Source organism: Trichosurus vulpecula, chromosome 5, assembly GCF_011100635.1.
Source record: "Trichosurus vulpecula isolate mTriVul1 chromosome 5, mTriVul1.pri, whole genome shotgun sequence".
In the NCBI taxonomy this organism is placed as follows: Eukaryota; Metazoa; Chordata; class Mammalia; order Diprotodontia; family Phalangeridae; genus Trichosurus; species Trichosurus vulpecula.
In genome coordinates this window covers 197,982,821-198,008,142 of record NC_050577.1, presented here as the reverse complement: position 1 = coordinate 198,008,142, position 25,322 = coordinate 197,982,821, and positions in this window count along the sequence as shown.

The following is a 25,322-nucleotide window of genomic DNA, read 5'->3' as shown; positions in this document are numbered from 1 at the left end:
ATAATATTACATACACATTTGGTCTTCAGAGGTGCCATGCAAGGTTATATAGTAGGTTATGTTCTAAAACTGATCACAACCGTCATCAGCAAATTTCAGGAGACCCACATAGTGTGGTGGGAAGACAACTAGACCTGGCTGGCCCAGCTCTGCCACACCCAAGACAGCTGGGAGAATTTGGACAAATCATTTAAAGTCTTTGAGTTGCAGATTCATCATCTGTAAGATGAGAGTCATACTCATCTATCCCTCTCATGGCTAGGTTGTGAGGAATGCCTTACAAGATTTCTGGGAAGATGGCTGAATGAGAGGTTGCAGATAAGTCAAACACCCCATCCTTTCCCACTCTACCTACCCCATCCCCTTTACTGCAAAGAAGCTAAGAGTGTACTAAATAAACTAAAAACAGTAACAACTAAAAGAGGGAAGGAAAGTAATCCTTAAGAGGAAATACACCAACTAATCAGCAGAGAGAATTAGGAAATGAGTATGAACTGAAGAAATACTCAGGAAGAAGGGAGTGGTGAGAGGGGATAGGGAAGAGAACATCAGAAGAAAGTTCCAGGACAAAACAATAAATCTGCAATATCTACACTTAGGACTCCAGAAGAAAAAGAAAAGAAAAGAATGGCCAAAAGAACCCCCAGAGTGATTGGGAGATATAATAAATACATGAAATTAGAGTTTTTAATGAAAAATCCACCAGGAGAAAGCCAGCCACAGAAGTAATCATAAAAGACAAATTAAATAATGTTACTTATATAAAGTTAAAATCTTTTCCACCAGTAAAAGTAATGTAGATAGAATCAGCAGAAAAGATATGAACTGGAAAAACGTCTTTACATTAAAAATTCTGATAAAAGTTTGTCGTATAAAAATTATAGTGAATTGACACTTTTAAAAAATAGACATATGGTCAAATAATGTGAACAGCTTTCAAAAATGAAATAAAAACTATCAATGACCACTTAAAATGTTTTAAATCACTAGTAATCAGAAAATCTAAATTAGAATAACTAAGATCTCCACTCATATCCATCAAACTAGGAAAGATATGTGTGTATACCCCATAATTTTAGAATTGGAAGGAATTTTGCTAAACATTCAGTCTATTTAATTCCTCAAAGAAATTTCCACCAATTAATAGATCTAATAAGCAGCCAACTAACCTCTGCTTGGAAACTTCCAATGAGAAAAATCCCACTACCTCTCTAGGCAGCCCACTCCACCTTGTCAGCTCTAATTGTCAGAAAGTTTTTCCTGACACTGTACCTAAATCTGTGTTTTTACAACTTCCATCCCATGCTCCAAGTTCTGCCCTCTGAGACCAAACAGAATTCACCAATCATTCATACACATAACAGCCCTTCCAATACCTCAACATAGCTCTCATTTTCTCCATGCATCTTCTCCTCCCTGGGCTAAACATTCCCAGTTCCTTCAACCAATCATCATATGAGGTGGACTTAAGGCCCTTTAATATCCTGGTTACCTTCCTGAAGACATTTTCTAAAGATGAGAAAAACTCATTGCTGGAGTTGCTGGATGAAGACAGGCATGCTGCTTCCCTGCTAGAGGAACCATGAATGCAGCTGGAAAACAATCCAGAACCAAGAGAGAAAAGTTAACAAATTGTTCCTACCCTTTAGTCCAGAGATACCACTACTAGGAACATTGACAGTAAGTTATTGACAAGAAAAGATCTTTATGTCACAAAACTGTTCATAGCATGATATGTGATAAAAAGCTAAAAACAACATTTGTGCCTAAAGATTGGACAAATGGCTCAACAACTATAGTGGATGAATGTCATTTATCATAGTGTAATGCAATGTTAGTGTGGTATATTAATGTAATATATTGTGCCACAAGAAATTATTAATATGAAAAATTCAGAGAAACATTCTAGATCATGAGATCACAGCTCTCAAGCCAGAAGGGACCATAAGGGGCATCTAATCCAAATTCCTCATTACAACCGAGGCACAGGGTGGTCGTGCCCAAGTCCAGTAAGTAGTGGCAGAGGCAGCATGAAGCGAAGCAGAAGAAAGCAGAGCCAAAAGACCAACATTTGCAATAATTACACCGATACAAGTCAAGTCAACGTGGAAAGGAAGCAATGCTCTAGTCAAATATAAGGTCAGTATGAGTACCACGCTGAAAAATAACAACTGTTTGCTAAGAATCAATGAACTAACTGCTGGGGAAGGAATGAGGGGGCGTTATTGGGTATGCTTTTAAAAACACTGTTTTCTAAAGTATAAAGCATAATATGGGCGGCTAGGTGGCATAGTGGATAGAGCTCTGGGTCCAGAGTCAGGAGAACCTGAGTTCAAATCCAGCCTCGGACACTTATTAGCTGTGGGACCCTGGGCAAGTCACTTAACATTGTTTGCCTCAGTTTCCTCATCTGTAAAATGAGCTAGAGAAGGAACTGGCAAACTACTCCAGTATCTTTGCCAAGAAAACTCCAAAACGGGGTCCCAGACAGTCAGACACAGCTGAAAGGACTGAACAAGAAACACAATATAAATGTTAGCTACTATTATTATGTGGGTGTATCAAAGATCTCCAACATGGAACAAAAGCGAATCTCTATGAGCTAATTTTCCTTCCTTATGTGGTGAATGAGCGTGTCATCTGTAGGAGTATGAATAGAGCTGTCTTTACCCTTCTGTAGGAAGATGAAGACTCATCCTCACTACTCACAAGCAATTCTGTCACTGTCTATCACCCCTCAGAGGTTTCGTTAATTGGCTTAGGGAGATTTGTGGGGAATCCAGACTGAAAAAGGAATCATTTCAAGGTATTGTAGGTGTCGCTCTAAAGCCAGCACCCTCTTAGTTCAGGTCCAATCTTGGGACAAGATGAAGCATTCATGAGTCACTGAACATTTAACAAAAGAGGTTTGCTTTGCCCTAACGTAGCAAGGACATGCAGTAAGGGTGCGAAGGCTCTTAGCTTCTTCACTGGATGCAACCTCTCTTGTCTCCATTTGGAAACATGTCTGGTCGGTCAGTCGTGAAGGAACGGTGACTCAGTGGTCTCAGGTGTCCAATAAGTCTGAGAGGCCCTGACTACAGTGAATGAGGTCATTTTTGCCCCCAGACAAGGAAGCTGTGTCAGGGAAGCTGAAGTCAATCAGGAGGAAGCTGCACCAGGTTCAGGGAAGCTGCATCAGGAAGCTGCTGGCTATAACACCCAGAGGACCCTCAAATTCCTTTGGAATCTACAAAGAAAAGCCCCATGAACTTCTTCAAATTGCAAGCAATTTAAATTGGGACAAGACTATGAGCTGGAAGACACCTCAGAGGTCATTTTTTCCCACCCCCTCATCATTTTCGGATGAAGAAAGTGAAACCTATAGAGATTAAGTGACTTCTCCAAGGTAACACAGTTACCAAATGCTGGGGACAGGATTTGAACCCAAATCTCCTGACTTCAAATCTGCTGCTATTTCTGCTACCTCATTCTAATCAGATCCTTTCAATCAGTGGGTCCTCAGGTTCTGTTGGCATGGGCCGAGGAGTTCTGAATGTTGAATTCTTTCACTGGGGAGCTCTCACAATACACTGAGCTGGGGGGGGGGACACAAGGCACCCTTCGCAATGATTGTCTGCCAGTTATTACAAGTAAATGTAATATTAGTTTGCTGCAGGTCCAGAGACTCTTTTGTTTTTCTCAGTTCATTATAGTTCAATAGTTATAGAAGATGTGTTGGTTTGGTTCTGTTAAAAGTGATTTTGGCTTTTGGTTTTTGTTGGGAGGAGGATGTTTTTTTAAAGAAAACCTTTGGCCCATACTTTAATTTTTGTAAAACTGCAATTTAGGTTCTGTTTGGAGTTCATCAAATCATTATTATATATTATGATGTATAGATAATAATAATATATTATTAATACCATATTAATAATATATTATTAAAATTTATTCTGGTTTGGGAGAGATGACAATTTACTTTAGTTCAAGGCTCTTACCTTTATGCCACAATGAAACAAGACCCCAAAGTCCAGAATATGTTTTGCTTGTTATTTTTATGAACCTTTTCCAATTTCACACAGAACTCAGAGCCTTTTGTGTAGCCAAGGACAGCCCTGGCATAGAGGGACGATAAGGCCCTAATAGTAATAATGTCTCTCAATTTACACAGTATAACAAATAGGTCCCTTCAGTTACTTTTTGGCTAACTAAACTGAATTTGGCTTTATATCTGTTCCAATGAACACTTCTTGTACCCATTATTGTTTTTCTCTCTCTCCAAATCTCTTCTCCCCTACATTTAGATTTGATATGAATCAATTGTAAGATATTACGCTGTGGTGAAGAAAAAGGAGGATTTACTTAAAATAGAAAAAAAAAGAATTAAATTAGAAAAATCCATTAACAGCATATATTCTTAATATCATCCAAGAAGGGCCCCTTCTCAACTGTTCAGCTTTTAAATTCAGTCTGTTTGATGTAAGCAGGAGAGCCACCCAGGCCTTTCAGATAAGGATTCAGCTACAGACCCCAGTAGGTAAGGGGATGGCTGAGTACTTCATGGGAGCTGGTAGTAAACCTCTTGGGGTGAAGCTCCTGCAGTATCCTGGAACTGGAAATTGGGAAAAGGTGAAGCTTACTGGTATGATAGTAGACTACAACTGTAGCTGAAGGGGAATGACCCCTGCTGTCCTTTCCACCAGGGATCCATAGTGTGAACAGGCCAACATGATCCATTTATAGCTGAGGGAAAATTATCTGGTGGGGAAACATAGCCCTGGATCCCACAACCTTAGTACTACTGACACTCCTGCATCCTGGCTAGTCCTCGAATGGGCTGTGTGCAGCAGCCATAACTGTCTTGCCATCTCACAATCTAGTTTCCTGTTTCCCAGATCACCATTTCAAAAACAGTGGGTGGAGGCAGACAGTGGCTACCATTCAGACATCACTACTGTACGGACTTTCAGGAAACGTCTGTCCCCCTACAAAGGGCACATGTCTGTTCCCCTAATTAGATTAAAATTTACAGAGCACTTTCCCCACAATAATCTTGTGGGATAGCTATTTCCAAGAGTTATTTTACAGTTGAGGAAACTGGGAGTCCCAGAGGTAAAGTGTCTCTCCCAAAGTAATCTGTCCCAAGCTAGATTAGAGAACCAAACTTCATTCTTTTTTACTCCAGAAAAGTGTATTGTCCACTGGCCTAACATTCCCTTAAAAATGGTTTGGACAAGTAAGACAAACCACTGAAAGAAAAGAAGCATCCCTCTTCTGCCAACCTGCTGACACCCACTGAACACCTGATGCCGTCCTGAAGAGATTAAGAGATATCTGGTCAGGCCTGAGATATTCCTCTCCCCATTCTGAACTGTAGAATAGCAGAAGGGCAAAGACACTGGACAATAGGACTCAAGAAAGCTGGGTTCTTGTCCTGGCTCTATGACTAACTAGCAAAATGACTCTGGTTTGGTTTTTAATCTAAAAAAAATAGCTTTATTCATTGCATTTCAATTCATGCAATATTGAGTCCACACATTAGAAAAGACCAGCACAATTATTCATTCATTTTTTGAGGAGAAAAAATGGGACTTAGGGTGGAGGGAAGAGGAGGAAGAAAAGCTCCTGCTGCCCTGGGACAGGGGAGATCCAGAAGAAGCCGGACACTGTGCCTGGGAGGCAAGCCCATGTCACCGTCATGAAGAGAAGTGACCACCCAGTGACCTGTGAGAGTGACTTGGCTGGAGGTAGCAAATAAGAATGAAGGCAGCTGTTCTGGGAGCCTGTTGGTTATTCATGTTCCCCTGGAGAGCTGCTCTTGGGAGGAAATGGGGTGGAGGGCAGAAATTTTATTTCTGTAGTCACAACTCTCAAAAAATGTTAAAATAACGTTATACGTGAATATTTCTCATTTCAATAGCCTTGGATATACAGCTCAATTTATTGAAATATCAATTCCTTTGAAAAAAAAAGTTAAAAAGGAAATGTTTTAAATCCCGTACCTTTCAGCTGGTGATTTTCTAATCTGTAATGTGGGCATAGTGCACCAGTGTCCTTACCTCTGGGAGGTTCTGTGGTTGGTGGGTTGATGAGGCCGGGCCACCATGGCAGAAATTAATTCTCTGGGCAGCCCTGTTCACTGGTTGTGCTGGGTGCAGCCATGGCTAGACTCAATAGCTGGCCATCTGAGACCTGATTAGCTGGCTGGCCAAGCCTGGGATGGGTCAGATCCTGGTTTGCTGGCATGATGATTTGTTGACTCTTGTAGAGTTGCTGTTCATCTGTGAACTGGCTAAACTGCTGTGATCCTTGCTAGGCTTCTGTTTATGTGATTTGCTAGGCACTAGATAGGAGGGTTGAAATCTGTTCCTGATCGAACTCAGTGCCTGATACAGGCTATACTAAGTGGATATACTGTAGTTGGCCATGTTGAACTGCGTAGGAATTTGCCAGATATAGGTATAGGTTCTAGGCTTCCCTGACTTACTCTTGGTCCCTGTGCTGACAGGCTTCAGTGTCTTTTGGTATAGACCTGGGTGAGTGAAGTTTGTTTGCAATAGTTTCTCCTTGGAATTGTTGATCTTTTCATGGTTCAGTTTTTTAAAAATTTTTGGTTTTGTAATCCTTCTGAGAGATGTGAACTGTTTTGCTTCTACTCACTCTGTCATGTTAAAGAAAGTTTTCAATCATTTCTGCTATTTCTTTGACACGTTATCTATCTGTTCCTGGGTACTTAAAATATCTTCTTTCTTTTGTCCTGTAAATTCTGGAGCTTGGCAACTACATTTCTGGGTGTGCTGAACCTGGATTTTGTCTCTGGTGATAACTTTTATATTCCATCAATTTGCACTTGGTCATCTGGTTTCAATAATTCTTCACAATTTTCCTTTATAAGTTCCTGAAAAAAAAGATTTTACTTTAGCATTTTTGTTTCATCGTGTGTTTCTGGGAAGCCTGTCAGCACAGGTAAGTCAGGGAAGCCTAGAACCTATACCTATGTCAGGGATAGGGAAAAGGAATCCTGGATGAGAGTCTAACCAAGAAACCCTGCAGCCTCTTCTTATAGTTGTGTTGCTCAGTCCTTAAACTAAGTCTCAGGAATCTGTAGGGCTTAAAAATGGAGGACAACAATTAGGTTGCCTCCTGGATCATGTAGACTAACTTGGAACAAAGAACATCCTGGAAAGAAAAACCATCACAACTTGTTGGCTGTGGTTGGTCCTGAGGTCCTTGAATAACACAATATACATAACACAGACCCTAAGTAATACAGAAAAATACCAAAGAAGTCCCCAGCATTCTTTCCAGGAGTGTTCAGAACCTGGGGGAGGGAAAGAGAAAGGAAATAAGCATTTACCTAATACCAACTATGTGCCAGGCACTGTACTAAGCACTTTTTATAAATATTATATCTTTTAATTCTCACAGTAACCCTAAAGAATATGTGCTATTATTGTTCCCATTTTACAGTTAAGGAACTAGGGCAAAGAAAAGTTAAATGACTTGCCAGGGGTCACACAGCTAATTAGTACCTAAGGTCAGACTTGAACTCAGGATTTCCTGACTGCAGGCCCAGAGCTCTATCCAGTGCTCCACCAGCTGTCACCACGGGGTCCTGACATGAAATCTTAATTCAGGAAGTAAGGCTGAAAAATGAATAAACAGAGTAAAACACCAATGTTAAAGAATATTATGGAGCCAGGGAAACTTAGAACACAACCCCAGTAGAAAGGAAAGACTTCAAACTATCTACAAGCAAAGACATATAGAAAATCACAGATTTCCCAAAAGGTCTCCTGGAATTCCTGAAAGAAAGGAAACAAGAGCTTAAAATGATAATACAAATGAAGTAAAACTCTTGAGGAATAAATGGGAAAGGAAATGAGAGTTCTAGAGGAAGGAATTGGAAAGAGAATCAAAAGCTTAGTACAGGAGATTCAAAACCTTACTCAGATATAGACTTCTTGAAAAGTGGAGCAAAGAGAACTGAAGAACTCCATGAAACAACAATAAATGCTACAATAAAATCAACTGAAAAAAAATAGAAGAAAAAGTAAGCTATCTCTTATCAAAAACAACTGACCTGGAAAACAAGTCAAAGAGAGTTCATTTAAAAAGCATGGAACTACCTGAAAATCTCAACTACAAAAGAAAAAAATGCCTAGATACTATATTTCAAGAAATCATGAATGAAAATGACTCAAACTCGTTAGAACCAAAGGACAAAAGCAAAATTAGAAGGAAAACAAAACACCAGTCATCCCCTTTCTAGATTTAAGGGTTTCTTTTAGATACCTTTTCATGAAAACTCCCGGTAAAGTAGCCAGAAAGAGTTCAAGTACCGAGGAGCCACAATCAGAATCACGCAATACTTATTAGCTGTGCAACATTGGGTAAATTAAAGCACTTAACCTTTATGTGCCTCAGTCTTCTCATCTGTAAAATGAGGATAATAATAGCACCTACCTCACAGTATCATGAGGCTCAAATGAGTTAACAGATATAAAATGTTTTGCAAACCTTAAAGTGTTATATAAATGGTAGTTATCATCCTCATCACCATCATCCTTAAAGGAACTTGGAATACAATAATCCAGAAGACAAGAGATAAAGGTTTAATAACCAAGAATAACTTACCCAGTGAAGCTGAGTATAATATTACTAGGGGAGGGGGCAGGGTGGTAATGGCACTTCCAAGTATTCCTGGTGAGAAAGAGACAAGAGCTGAGCAGATACTTTGAAATGCAAATACAAGAATCAAGAGAAGCATAGAAAGGTAAATACATTTGAACAGTTGGAAGGAACCATACCATAATGAAATGTTTATACTGTAATAGGGAGAGAAGAAACAAGGATGTTCCCTTAAAACCCTAAAGCTGTCAAGGATCATAAAAGAAGTAAATAAGACACAAAGTATTAGAGTGGTTTGTTATATTTTAAATTACTTTAAGAAGAAAAAAAGAGAAAGAAAAAATAATACTATGGGAAATAAAGAGGGAATAAGGGAATGGAATTCCTCTCAAATAACCAGGATATGTAAGAAGAATATATAAACATAAAGGAAGGGGTAAGAGGACCAGGCTACACATGAACTACACTTTTATCTGAGCTGGACAAAAGAGTGTTGGATACAAACACACACACACACACACACACACACACACACACACACACAGAGTTTCCCCTAGGAATATGTGAACTTCGACACAAAATCAGATGCAAACAGGGAGAGTACAGGCAGAAATTAAAAGGGACAGTAGGTTAAGGGAGAAATTAACCATAAGCAAAACAACCTCCAACTTCAGAGGGTGGATCATGAAGTGGGGAATGAAAAGATAGAAAGAAAGAATAAAAACCTGTGAGCCAGGGTTAAGTGAGGGACATGAGGGATAAAGAGGATTAGGGTAAAGGAAACAGTTTGCATCAAATATAGATCACTAATGTTGAGTACACTCTGTCTCAATACCTAATTAGTATCTTCTTTATAAAGAAGGGTACAGGAGCAAAGATAGAATACAATTAAAGATAAAATACAATTAAAAATCATGGCTTAGAATGGGATGAACTTACCCATAAAAGAGGAAAGCAACAGAATAAATTAAAAAACAGACTCCAACTTACCCATAAAAGAGGAAAGCAACAGAATAAATTAAAAAACAGACTCCAACAATATATTGTTTACAGGAAACACACTTAAAACAGAAAGATTCACACAGGGATAAATAAGGGGCTAGAGGAAAATCTGTTATTCTTCAGGCTGAATTTTAAAAGTAGCAGTAATCATTATCTCATAGAAGACAAAAATAAAAATAGACTTAAAAGAAATAAACAGAGAAGCTACATTAAACCTAAAGGTAACATAGACAATGGATCAATATTAATATTATATATGTGTATATATATATATGTGTACATATGTGTATGTTTATGTGTGTATACTGATTAGTATTGTAAAAATAAATAACAAGTAAAACTATAATAGTTGGAGATCTCAGTGTATCCCCCTCAGAGCTAGAACTCTAACTAAAAGATAAACCAGAAGTAAATTAAGAAGCTGAACAGAATTTTAGACAAGTTAGGTGTCTGGTCTCTGGTGATTAATAAATGGCAGTAGAAAGGACTATAAAAATTTCTCAGCTGTGCTTGGCACCTTTACAAAAACTGAACATGTACAAGCACATGAAAGCCTCACAAACCAAATGCAGAAAAGTAGAAAGATTAAAACACATCATTTTGTGGCCATAATGCAATAAAAATTATATTCAGTAAGGGGCCTTTGAAGAAAATATTAAAATTAATTGGACCACCCATTCATGGAGATAGAAGATCCACTTTGCACATTTTCAGACTTTTTCAAAATATTGATCAATTGTGCTGATTTTTTTCTTGTCTTTTTTCTTTGTCTTAAAAATATTATTTGTTATATGGAATGGTTCTCTAGGAATGGGGGGTGATATTGGGGATAACAGTGATGATGTAAAAAGAAAAGATATCAGTAAAAATTCTTTTGAAAAGGGAAAAAACAAATGGAGACTAAATAACTCAATCCTAATGAATACCTGTGTCAAAGAACAAATCATGGGAACAATTTATCAAAGAAAATTACCACAATGACCACATACCAAAACTTTACAGATGCAGTCAAATGAGACAAAAGGAGAAAATTTATCTCTAAATCTTTTCATAAAAATAAAAAGAGAAAGAACAGATCAATGAATTTGCCATACAACTAAAAATATAAATGTAATAAATTTTAAAACTTCAAACTAAACAATATAATAAAAACTCTAAAAATCAAAGAAAAGATTTACAAAATTTAAAGCAAAAATAAAAATCCAAACATTAAACTGATAAATAAAACCAGAAGTTTTTTTAAAAAAACACAAAAATATAAATTGATGGAATCCTAATAAAGTTTCCCCCAGCCCCAATATTCTAACTTCCTTATGGGCCTCATTGAACAGCAGGCCCACTGCCCCTACCTGGCCACTCGCCCCCACTCAATATCCTAACTTCTTCATATATGCTTCACTGCTCACTAGAACAACAGGTGTTTCCATGAGCTCATATTTCTCACAGCAACAGCAGGCATGTCCATGCAATCAACCACAACCACACTCATCTAACCTCAGACAGGACCACAATAGTCAGCCAATCAGAAAGCAGCACCACCAGGATGCCCAAGCAGGATTTAGACCCCAAAATAATAGAAGGGACTTTTCCTCAGTAGGCACCTGTGCAGTAATAGTAAAGAACTGACCTAGAGTGAACTTATAATGTAGGGAGGCTTATTATAATATCATTATCATACATATGTACACCTGCAATGGGTTTTTCTGTATACATCGTGGGTAATTGCATGGGCTGTTCCACTGTGGCTGGGACCCCTCCTCTATTACCTAATCCCTTAACAAATCCCTCCTGCCTTTTTAATATTCATAATTTCTGTTCTGTAATTTCATCTTTACCCTGTAAGAGTCCATCTTGCTTTCTCTGAAGTTGTTGGTTCCTCTTGGAACTTAGCCATCTTCATGAGAGGCGTCAATCTCAATAAATGTCTATACTTGGGTTAGAGGTGGTCTGACTCTGAATTCTTGGAGACAGTTCCACCACAAAACATCATGAAACAACAACATAAATCATTGATTAGTCTAATTAAAAAGAGAAGGGGAAACCATATTGTCAGCATCAGAAATGAAAAAAGATATAGCAAATGAAGAAGAAATAAAAGAAATTATTAGAAACTATTTTGCCCGATTGTAAGCCAACAATATAAATGAAATGGATGAATATATGCAAAAATTTAAGGTACTCAGATTAACAGAAGAAATTGAGAATTTTAATAACCCAGTCTCTGGAAAAGAAATTGAACAAGTCAAAGATAAAATTGTCAAGAAAAAACACATCAGATTAGATGTGAATTGCATCAAATATTCAAAGAATAGTTGATTATAATATTACACCTCAAATATTGCTAGCAAAGAGTCCCAAGAATAAATTTTAAAGATCTCAACTATGAAGAGGAGAATTGAAAGGACTTGGCACAAGTGCTTGTTGCAGAAAGAATAACTGAATGTCAACTTATTGGCCTGTTGCTTCTGGTGTCCAACTACGGCCTCTCTGTTTTCCCACTGCCTACTACTGTAATAGGGATAGTTAGACCCTCCTGGGGGTGAGGGAGGGGGAATTTTAAGTACCATTATCTATAGTTTGCCCTTCAGTAGGGCCAAAGTCTCTGTCCCCTGCATGAACTGAGATTCCATTACCTCTACAACTCCCTCAGTTACTTTTGCCCTCCCACCCCCCTCTTCTCAACAGAGTCCTTGCATCCTCCTTTTATGGCATCTTGTTGTTAAACCAAGAGTAATAGGTGCTTAAGTAGTGGAATGGATAGAGCACCGGGCCTAGTCAGGAAGACTCATCTTCCTGAGTTTAGATCCAGCCTCAGACGCTTACTAGCTGTGTGACCCTGGGCACGTTACTTAACGCTGTTTGCTTCAGCTTCTTCATCTGCAAAATGAACTGGAGAAGAAAATTGCAAACCACTCCAGTGTCTTTGCCAAGAAAAACCCAAATGGGGTCATGAAGAGTTGGACACAACTGCTGAACAACAACAAATTAGTTTCCCTCAGAGTTGTCCTTTTTTGAGGCCAGAGGGGCAGGGTCACATAGCAAATTAAAAAGCCAGACTTGGAGTCAAGAAAAATTGAATCCAAATCCCTCCATACTATGTATGTGACCATCAGCAGGTCATCTATTTGGGCCTCAGTTTCCTTACCTGTAAAATGAGATAATAACATTTGTACTACCTACTTCTCAATATTATTGTGAGAACCACAACATTATCGTCGCTTCATGCCTGTACTATTTCAATAACTTTTTGGACGGTCTTCTTGCATCAGGTTTCCTCCTACCCCAGTCTATCCTCAGCTCAGCTGTCAAATTAATCTTCCTAAAACACAAACAGAACTATGAGAGAAATTCCAGGGTTGCAACAAGCTTCAGAAAAGACAGATAGTGAGATATATAACCTTAGAGTTACACCATCATAGCCTTCATCCACCAAGGGGGACCACATTACCCCACTGTTCAATAAATTCCAGTGACTTCTATTACCCAGGATGAAATATAAAATCCTCTGGCATTTCAGGCCCTCCAAAATGACCCTTTCCTCTTTTTCTGGTCTTCTTACACCTTACTGTACATACTTGTTGATTCAGTGACACTGGCTGATTGCAAATACTTTCTTTGGGTGATCCCAAACCTGGAATTCTCAATCTCCTCGTCTACACCTTCCCTTACTTCTCTCAAGCCCCACCTAAAATCCAACCTTCTGTAAGAAGCCCTCCTTATTGCTTTCTCTTTGTTGATTATCTCTAATTTATCCTGAAGATAATTTGTTTGTACAGTTCTTTGCATGTTGTCTCCCCCATTAAACCACGAGCTCTTTGAGAGCAGGGACTGGTTTTTGTCTTTCTTTCAATCCTAAGCGCTTAGAACAGTGCCGGACAAGTAATAGGCACTTGATAAATGCTTATTGACTGATTGACATGTGGGATCGGAGAAAAACAGATTGCTCACGTAGAGAACATGAGTGGCCAGGGAATACATGTTTTCACTGGTCTCATGGTCACTGAGCTGGTCTCTGCTTCTATTTGCTGAGGTATAGTGTCTTATAAGTCTCTCCCTGGTAAGGAGAACTACACTTCTTTCATTGTGTGACTGACTGAGGGCTAAAAGCTACCTGTCTAGTCAGACAGCCAACAACAGCTGGCAAGATGCCCCAGGCAAAGATTGTCTGTTCTTTTGATCAGTCCTGACCCTCTGCTGCTTCCTCTTATTCCCTCAATATGACTTTCATCTGAATTACATTCAGAAATCTCTTACAATTCCTATCACAGTTCCCTGGTCTTGAAAAATATTCTCAGGATCCCACTTTCAGCAAGCAACACAGATGCCCAATGAAGCTGGATTGCTTTTGACTACCTCTCTTAATAAGACTTGTTATTGTCATTGTATACAAACCACAAGATTTAGATTAGGCGGTGAAGACCTAAAAGGGCTATGGAATTTGGGTCTACTTTTCCCAATATCAAACTAGCTGTCTTTTGTTGATTACTGCATTTGGTTACTTGCTGCTTTTCAACACTACCTTCTGGCCCACACAAAGACACTAGTCTTTCCACACATGTTAATTCACTACCCTAGAAGGGAGTGGAGTGTAAGGGATAAAGTGTTAGGCATGTAGTGAGAAAGACTTGGGATTGAATCACACCTTTGACACTTACTAGTGTGTGACCATGGGCAAGTCTCTTAACTAATTGAAACCTTAGCTTCTTTATCCATAAAGGGGGGAATCATAATACAACCTGGGGCAACCATCTTACAGGGTTACTGTGAGAATCAAATGAAAAGTGCTATGGAAAATGCTTCTGAAACCTTTAAACTCCATGTAATTGTCAGTTATTTTTATTCCACACACAATTCTAACTCAGGATTCTATAAAGAATACAGATGGTATCTTATTCATGGGCTATTTCCATCAAATTCTTTGCTCTCTTCAGAGTGGTAACAGATTCAGCCTATTGGCTGAAATTGTCAGCAATCTGGCCACCAGATAAGAAGGATACTCTGGTGCATCTGGAAATATGTGAAGGGCTATTGTAGGGAAAGAATTAGAAATTAAAATGGATATAAAAGAAGTTGATTAAATTAATTTGCCTGAGGTCATTATTTGTACCCAAGTACTCTTCAATGGATTTAGTTTCTAACTTATCATTCTTCCTTATTCATCAAAAAGTCATCACTGGAGGCAAGATGAATCCAACAAAACTAGTATTGTCCATTGTGATTTAAAAAGAGATTTACTTTTTTCTAAACACATATTGGGAAATGGAAATGGACCCAGCTACCAGGAAGAAAAGACGAGCTTTCTCCAGGGTCATTTTACCTGGACAGGGAATCCATAGAAGAATGGAATTCCCATTGGACAATATCTAGGAATTGCTCAACAGGGTCCCTTTTGTCCAATTTCAGCACTAACTTCTAAAGATGAAGCCTTTTTTCTGTTACTATCTATGTCCTAAACATGTTAGAAGGTTTCATTAGATCATCCCATAGAACTCTCTGAACTTCTTAGAAAAGGGCCCTTTAATGATTCAGTCAACTATGTGGTGCATGGAATAGAACATTTGCCTTGGAGTCAAAAGACCAGAGTTCAAATCCAACTTCAGATACTTTACCAGTTGTGTGATCCTGGTAATGTCACTTAATTTTCTTCAGCCTTAATATCCTCATCTGTAAAATAAGGATAATAGTAACACTTACCTCACTGGGTTATTGGGAGAATCAAGCAAGGTAGTATATGTAAAACCCTATGTAAACTTTAAAGTGCTTTCTACATAAAGGCTATTATTGTTGTAAATGGTAGCTGTCTCATCATTCCAACTCCATGTATCTTTCTATCACACCACTGTCTTTTAAGCATTCTTATTATTACTTTGCTCAGACTGTTCTAAATTCTCTGAAGCTGCCGTTTATTTCAAATCCATTAAGGGTTCCTCCTAGGAAGGAGAAAATAACACAAAATCCTGTATCAGCCTCTCAAGCCCCAAAGTACATGTTGGGGACTTTGCCACGAGCCCATCCCTTATGCAGTAATCATACACTGGAGTAGTAAGAGGACATTGCCAGTCTTCAAATCTAGTCCCATTAAGAGGCCCAGGCTGTCAGCATTCCTGTAACTGATTCTCCACTTCCTGCAGTCTTCTTCCCAGGGATATAGTAGAAGAAACTATACTGCTCCTCTCCTGCATCAATTACACATCTGCAGTATTATTGCTTCTCATGTCAAACTGTTTGAGCAAAAGGGTGTCTTACAAGTGGGGCTCCGTGGATATTAAAGATCCAGACAAGAAACCAAATGTGAATAAACACAGTTTGGGAGAATTATGAGAAGTGGGGATGTGTAGGCACAGTCAATTTAAATGTTCCAATCTAGGCTTAACTTTTATTTTGAACACTGAAGGTGCCTAGCACATAGTAGGCATTTAATAAATGTTTATTAATTGGTTAATTAAAGACCTTTATGCTAAAGGATACATGTAACCATGAAATAAGTCCTGTCTCACAGTTAAAAATGTGTAATGGCATTTTTTCAATGAGACACACTCAATTCTGAAAATGTTCAATTTCTCCTACCTATAAATTTAAAAAGTAGTCTAGGGATTCCATGCCGTCTTGGGGACGGAGTGGGGAGGGAAGAAAATCTGGAACTCAAAATTATGTAGAACCAAGTGTTGTAAATTAAAAATTTTTTAAATAATAAAAATTTAAAAAAAATAAAAAGTAGTCTAACTGAAATCATCTATTTCTCCCATCTGCCTGTCTATTTTACTACTTGAGTTCCTTTTATAATGGTCAAGAGGATGCATATTAAATCTTAATTTTGTCCACAAAAAGGTCTAAATTTAAGTAATTCAATTCTACAAACATTTATTAAGTATCTAGTGTACACAAGGCAATGTGCTAGTGCTGGGATTACAGAGACAAAACAAAGACCCGCCTTTGTTAATTCTACAACCTGTGTACAAAAAAATAAATACAAGTATAGTCCATGTTTTGAAATAGTTCTAGACTCAAAGAGACCCAACTTCATTATCTTCAGGCTTTTAATTAACAAATCATGCTTGGATTTTTTTTCCCCTTTGACAGGGCAACTCTGAGAATTTCTGAAGTTAATGTCAATCCAAATATTTGGTGGCTTTCCAAACTAACTGATCTAAGCTAAGATCTTCAAAGACTGACGTTATATCCCTTGTGCCACCTAGTTGTCTGAATTATTAAAGTGTTCTTTTCCAAGAAATCCAGCGGGTTTTATGGGCATGATCTAATGAACCCTTCTAGCATGTTTGGGATGTAGGTAGTGACTGAAAAGAAAAGCTTCACCTTTGGAAGTTAATGCTGAAAGTGAACAAAGGGAACCCTGTTTCATAACAACAAATATATAATAAATTTGGAGTTATAAGGCAACTTAGAAGTTAGCTACTCCAACTTCCTTATTTTACAGATGAAGAAACTGAAGCCCAGAAAGTTAAAGTCACTTGTCAACTTTCTAGTGGCAAAGCTGGGATTTGAACCCAGATTCTCTGAGTCCAATACAGTGCTCTTTCTACTCTGCTAATATGATTTCCCAGTGAAGAGGAAAATAGAAAAACTGAAGAGTCATAAAGGCCCCATCCATAAGTTTCAGTGAGACAGAAGAGAGCCATATGGAGACCATCAGATGAAAATCTTGATGAGGAAGAAATAGCTGTGGATAATCAGGTACATCCAGGGCTGCCTCAACCTACAGTCAACCCTTGCCTGGTCAGAAAAGAGTAATCCCTTGGTAGTTTGATTGGTATGGCATTCAATAAGTAATTTAATTTAGGTAGTTTTGTCATTTTTATTATGTTGACTTGTCCTACCCATGAGCAATTAATATTTTTCCAATTATTTAGGTCTGTCTTCATTTCTGCAAACAATGATTTATAGTTGTTTTTATATAGTTCTTGTGTGCATCTTGGTAAGTGGACTCATATATTTCATGCATTTTGTAGTTATTTTAATGGAATTTCTCTTTCTATTTTATTGGTATTATATAGAAATACCGATGATTTGTATGGATTTATTTTGTATCCTGAAATGTTTTTCAAGTTATTATTTCAATTAGTTTTTAGTTTGATCTCTAGAATTCTTTAAGTACACCATCACTCATCTGCAAGAAGTAATAATTTTGTTTCTTCTTTACACTTGCTAATTCTCTCAATTTCTTTTTCTTGTTTTATTGCCATAGCAAACATTTCTACTTCTTTGTCAGACAGAAGTGGTGGCAATGGACATCTTTCTTTTACCTTCAATTTTGTTGGAAAAAATTCTAGTTTATCCCCATTACATGTGCTAGCTACCATTTTAAGAAAAGATCTATTTTTCCTATGTTTTCTAGTAATTAAAAATGAGTGTTCTATTTTGTCAAAAGCTTTTTTGCATTAATGATATAATCATATGATTTTGTTATTAATATTGATGTGGTTAGTTAAATTAATCATTTCTTCTAATATAAACCAATCCAGCATTCTTAGTGTAAATCCAAATTGGTCATAATGTATAATCTTTATGGTATGTTGTTTTAACCTCTTTGTTAATATTTTATTTAAAATTTTTATATTAACATTCATTATTTTATAGTTTTCTTCTTTGGTTTTAACTGTCCTAGTTTTATGTATCAAGACCATATCTGTGTCATAGAAGGAATTTTATAGGATTCTTTCTTTTGTTGTTTTTTTGCAAACAATTTATATGATATTGGAATTAATTATTGTTTACTGATTCCCTAGGATTTTACAAGTTAACCATCATATCATTTTGGAATACCTGCTCTTTAGCTGTTTTTAATGTCTTTGATTTCTTTCTTTTATCTTATTGCTTTCACTAGTAATTCCAAAACTATATCAAATAATAGTAGGGAAAGTGAGTCTTGCTCCACTATCATATTTACTGGAAAAGGGTATCCTCATTACAGATGATGCTTACTTATGGTTTTAGTTAGAAGCTTTTTATGATACTTTTTAAAAGGTCCCTCTATGCCTATGCTTTGTAGGCTTTTTAGCATAAAAGAGTGTGGTACTTTATCAAAGGCTTTTTTGCATCTATAGAAATGGTGTGGTTTTGGTTTTTAATGATTAATCATGTTGATTGTCTTCCTACTGTTGAACCATTTTTGGAACCATTTTTCATACTGAATGATTTTTTGGATAAATCACCATAGTCTATTTTACAGAATTTTGTTTGAAATGTTTGAGTAAATATAAATTAATGATGTTAGCCTATAGTTTTCCTTCTGTGTTTTATCTTTCCCTGGTTTAATGTACTACATTTTTCTCATAAGAAGATTCTGGTAAGGTGCTTTCTTTCTTAGCTTTTGAGAATAATATATGAAATATGGGTACTAACTATTCTTTAAAAGTTTGACAGAATTCTTCTGTGAGTTTGTCAGGATAAAGAGGGGTTTTTTTTATCCCTTTGGTAGTTCCTTTATGGCTCCATTTATGACTCTTTCTGAAATTAGGTTATTTAAATTCTCCTTCTGGTTTTCTGATAGCTTGGTATTTTATGTTTTTGAAAGAATTCCTCTATTTCTTTTGCGTTCTCAGCTCTGTTCTGATTATTTTTATTTCTTCTGGTTTTGCTGTGATTTCACTTTACTCATTTGCTATTTTAATTGATTTGATTTTCTGCTCTCTCTTTTTAACAGATTACTAAAGGTTTATCAATTTTATTAGTCTTTTCAAAGAATCAGCTTTTAGTTTTATGCATTGTTTCTGTGGACTTTTTTGTTTCCAATGTATTTCCTCTCTAATTTTTACGATCTCTTTTATGCTCATTTCAGGTTTCTTTATTTGTTGACTTTCTAATTTTTTTAAATTCATATTCACTTCATTAATCCTGTCCTTTTCTATTTTGTTAATGTATGTTTGTAAGGATATGATTTTCCCTCTGAGGACTGCTTTAGCTGCATCCCAGAAATTTTGGTATATTGTTGCATTATTATCATTTTCACTTACAAAGCTATTATCTGCTTCTATGATTTGTTCTTTGACCTACTCATTATTTAGCATTTCAGTTTTAAGTCTCCATTTGGTTTTTGCATCTTTTGTTTGTGGTTCCTGAGCCAATTACTATTATTATTACATTATAGTCTATAAAGGACATATTTGTAGCAATAATCTACTAGCAGCTGCTGTGGGGGTGTAAGACCTACCAACAACCATTCCACAGAAAGCTGCCAACACAGATTCTTTTGATCTGCTTTACTAAGGAAAGTAATGTTAAGGGGTTGACAATCTCAGTTTAATCGAACATACAAATACCATTCACTTAGTTCAGGGGGAAAAGCCAGCACCCTGAGCTTCAGAGCAAATACAAACAAATTACAAACATCAACAGACAGACCTCATCTGATTCAAATCTTAATTCATAGTTACCAGGGTTTCACAAAGTCCCAACATCCGGGTTTACAAGCTGGAGGGCTCTTAACCATAGCTGCCCAGTCTCCACATCAACACACCTCCAAGAGTGAGAGCACCCAAGCAAATAGCTCTGTTCTCTCTTTTTATACACTCTTTAGCCGTCATCAAACATCATCTGATCAACTGGAACTCAGGTTCCTACTGTTGGCTCTGGTCTTAGCAACTCCGCTTAGGACCCTGAGGGCTTCATGCCCATATAGGCTTAGCACCTAGTAGACAGGGGTTTGGGTCTGCAGCTTTGAACCTAGTAAGGTTCAATGAAAGACAATTAATCATTTTTAAACAGTAAGAAAGTCCCAACTTAATTGATATTACAATATTTAAGCTATTTCTGGTTTTCTCCATTTGTTTTTGATATCTTTATGCCCTTGTACATCATTCCAGTTGATTTTAATACTTTTTTCAGTGGCCTTTTATTCAATATAGTCATTTAAAGATTTATCTAATGTTTCTGCTTTCTGCATTTGTTTCTAAAGGTTTTATGTTCTATGACATCATCAATTTTTATAAAAGTGCCATATACATCAAAGAAATCCAGCAGGGGTTTAGCATATTTAGTTTTTCTGAAATTCTTTTCACGTTCTTAACTTCTTTATTGATCTTTGGATCAGATTTATGAAGGGCTGAAACTGGTACATCAAGGTCTCCCTCTAGTTTTGCTATCTACGTTTCCTTGTAATTCATTTAGCTTTTCCTTTAAGTACTTAGATGCTATGCCATTTGATGCACAGATGCTAAGTTTTGAAATAAATTCATTGTCTATGTTACCTTTGAACAAAAGGTAGTTTCCTTGCTTATCCCTTCTAGTTTTCTATTTTTGCTGTTGCCTTGTCTGATTTAGGACATTGCCTTGCATACATCGAGTCCAATTAGCAGGTTGCCAGCTTTACTGAAAATACAATTGACCATGAAAACTTAGGCTTATGCTCTTTTACACTCAGGGGTAAACAAAAGACATTCTTTACAAATGCACTTATCTAAGGTTATAAAGCCTCTAGGCACTCTAAAATATACCAGTTAGAATTACGCCAGACAAGGATGCACAGAGGTTAGTCCAACTCCTTTAGTACTTAGTTATAACATCTCTGGATTTACTTGTCTCTCTGGCTATTTCTATTTACATTTTGGGAAAGGGACCAAAGTCTGATCATACTGTTTCAGATTGTAGGATGGCTTGCCAAGGGGTAAATTTTGAAGGCAGAGAGACCATTTAGAACGCTCTCTGAATAGTTCGGGTTTGAGATGAAGAGATTCTGAGCAGGCGTAGTGACAAAGGGGAAAAGAAAGCTATGTACGCAAAGGAAAAATCAGTAGTACTTGGTAACTGACTGAACATGGATATTGAGGTAGAGATGATGGAGAGGGAGAGGAGAAAAGGGTTAATGAAGATAAGGAGAGAGGGAAAGAGGAATCAAAAGTTTGAACCTAAATGACTGACAGAGTGATAATAAAAGGGGGAAATTTCAATTTTAGACTGTGGAATTCAAGATGAAACTGGGTCATTCAGGTGTAGATATCCAGCAGACAAGTGAAGACATATTGTTGAAATTCAAGGGACATCCAGGAATAAAGATGTGTATTTGGGCACCATGTGCATTGGGGTGATACAGATTGCTATCTGCCAGAGAGGTAAGGATGGGGACTGGACCTGGGGTTTCATTGTTCTAGAGAATTCCCAGGTGAAGACATTTCTTCTGTCAATGCAGATGGGCGCCTTCTCTGCAACTGGTAGTTTTAGAACTGCCTAGAGAACTGCTTAATAAATGTTTATTGATTGATAATAACAATACGCTGTGCAATGTTTGGTTTTAAACTCCCTCTACTAATTTAGATCAGAATCTTCTAGTCTTAGAAAGTTGCCTGAGGCAACTTGCCTGGGGTCATACAGCCAGTATATTCCTGGCTTCAAGACCAAGTCCCTACCCACCTCTCCATGCCACACTGCCTTTCCCATCAACCAGAAAAATGTATACAATATATGAAAGAAAGAATATAGAGTGAGAAGGGCTTTGTTGTTATTCAGTCGTGTCTGACTCTTCATGACCCCATTTGGGGTTTTCTTGGCAAAAATACTAAAGTGATTTGCCATTTCCTTCTCTAGCTCATTTTACAGATGAGGAACTGAAGCAAACACCAGTAAGTAACTTGCCCAGGGTCACAGAGTTAGTAAGTGTCTAAGGCCAGATTTGAACTCAGGTTTTTGTGACTCCAGGCTCAGCACACTACCCTTTGGGCCACGAGGTTTACTTAAGTGAAACAAGTAAAGGATGATACAGACCCATATGTAAGCTGAAAGGGACCACTGGAGGCAGTATGATGTTGTTTAAAGAGCTGGACACAGAATCAGGAAGATGAGTTTAAATCCTTCCTCTGACTCATACTGACTAGATGACCCTGAACAAATCTCTTAACTCTCAGTGCCCAAGGCAACTTTCTAAGATCTTAAGATGTGGATCTGCTTTGATAGGAGGAATTTATAATCAAGCATTACAACACAGAATAAAAATAATGTGGGGAACAGGGATGTTAGGGGAGATTAAGGTTGGAGGGTGGGGGAAGAAGTTCTTCATAAGAATCTATAGGCCAGTAGCTACCTTCGCTGAAATATTCTCAGCCCTCTTGGCCAGTTTATGGGCCCTCAGATTTTGAGTAAAACTGACACCTGCTCCTCTAAGCACGCACAGATGCTGTTGTTCTCCAATAGCTTCCTCACAAACATGCTTTCCTGGTGTTACCTGTCTGCTAATAATTAGTTTCCAGGTCCAGGACAGCCTAGCAGAGAAGCCAGGTAGATTGTAGAGGTGAGGAAAAATGGGAAAAGGCAGCAAGCAGCCTTCTGAGGACTTGGCCAGCCAGTCAGAGAGGTGGCAGCTCTCCAGATAGGGACAGGGACATTTCCCATGCTTGCAGTTTGCTTTCTATTGTTAATGTTGATCGAACTGTTCCAGAGGTGACAGATGGATGAAATGAACCGGAAGGCAGCATCTCTCTTTCTCTCCATCCCTAGTCCCAGCAGCTGGTGAGGGAGAGAGGTTTGAAGGAAATGGCTTCTTCATTTTCACCTTGGCAGAATTTATTGCCACTGACCAAATGTTCATATGATGCATCGGAGAGGAAGGTAGAAGTGGAGCATTTGGGGGCGGAGGGAAATAAAAGAGGAGTGAGGTTTTAGAGTCTACATGCTTACATCAAACCAATATCCTGGAACCAGACTGTTATATCCTTCGGGGAGATTTATTTAACAGCATTTGACATTGAAGCAAGCTCAGTCAGATACACCTTAGATTAAGGGGACAAAAATATCCTCCAAACTCGGTATCATGTAAGAGGGAACTGGCTCAAGTTCTTACAATAATGGGAGTGTTCTCCCTCTTTTAGAAATAATTCACATTTATATGGCACCTTATATACATTATCTTATTTGATCCTTAAACCTATCAATCAATTAATCAATAAGTGTTTTTATGAACCTACTATGTGCCAGGCACTGTGCTAGGAGCTGGGGCCACAAAAACAAAAGTAAAACCTTCCTTGCCCTGAAGGAGCTTGCACATTCAAATGGGGGGGGGGGTACAACACAGAAATAGGTAGGACAGTGCCTGGCACATAGTAGGTGCTTAATAAATGTTTATTGATTGATAATAACAGAAATACACATAATGTTAGCACAGAACCTAGCACATAGTAGGTGCTTAATAAATGTTTACTGATTGATTTAAAACAAAAATACATATAATGCTAGGTAGCACTGAACCTAGCATGTAGTAGGTGCTTAATAAATGTTTATTGATTAAAAAAACAAAAATGCACATAACTTGTGCTGCCTACGTGACAGGCTTGTATTCATATGCATTGTCTAAATGTGGCTCATGGGGAGGCATGGATAGTTATCTCTGGAATCTTGTTTACCCCTCTCTAAGGAAGACTGATTCCTGCCTATAGGGGAGCAGGAGAAGAAGGTATGAAGCTGGACACTCAATTCTCCTCTGAGAGAAGGATGTATGGGCCTAGACATATCTGTCTACCCCCATAAATATCACTGATCTGTGAGTATGATTTTTTTTTAATGTTCAAAAGCAACAAAGCCCCTATCTTGCCTAATTCTCTTCTTTAAAGGGGACTAAGTCAAGCTTACATCTGCAGCCTTGACACTTTCCCATCAAATTATAGTTACCCAAAAGACCATCGTAATTGGTGGATAGTAAGTAAACCCATTTCTCTAAATGGATCACAAACAGAAATTAGAGTTCTGCAAAGAAGAATATACTAGAAATACACAAATTGATAGGCTCTTTAGATGGGAGAGAGATGAGAATCTTGTTCAACCAAGAGAAAGGCCTCAATTGCACCCAAGGGGAAATTCCCCAAAGTATCTAAGCTGGAAATTAGAGACACGTTGAGGAGTGGGCTTCCCCTTCTATGTCTACAAAAGAATCTCTTTCTCCTCCCTGGAGTTGGTCCCAAAGAGAGTCTGGGCCCAGTGTCCTCTCCTGCAAGCAGGAATGAAAAATGTGATTTTTCCCCAAAGCTCTTGCACCAGCTCTGCCCCTCACACAATTACACCTAAGCAGTAGCCTGCACTAGCTCCTTCCCTTTTAAAGTAGGGTTACACATACACAAAATAAACACAAGGTAATTTCAACGGAGTGAGAGAGTGGATTAGCAACAAGAAAGTGTGATATAAGGAAAACCTTCGTATGAGAAGTGACATGAGCTGAGCTTGAAAGAAACTGGGATTACTAGATAGAGACTACAGAGTCAGTGAATTCTTCAAATGAGTGACAACTTGTGTAAAGTCATTAAGACAGGATACGAAATGTCATATACAAGGTATAAGAAGTTAACCCATTTGGCTGTAGCACAGAGAACATGAGGGGGAGTGCTGTGCATCCAGCCCAGAATAATAGGTTTGAACCAGATTGTAAAGGCCTTAAAATGCCAAACACAGAAGGATCTTATAGCCTAGAGGCAAAAAAGAGACAATGAGGCTATTTGAGCAGAGAAATTATATGGTCACACCTATGCTCTAGGAGTAACACTTTGCCAGCTATGTGGAAGATGAATTGAAGAGAGGAGAGGCTAATACCAGGGAGGCTATTAGGATACTTTAGTTGAGAAGTGATAAGAATCTGAGCTAGGGTGGAAGTCCTATGAGTGGAGATAAGAGGATGATCTGATGAAACTTGGTTATTGATTGGCTATGGAGACTGAAGATGGGTGATGAATTGAGGATGGCTCTGAAAGTGTGAACCTGGGTAACTAGAGGGATATTGG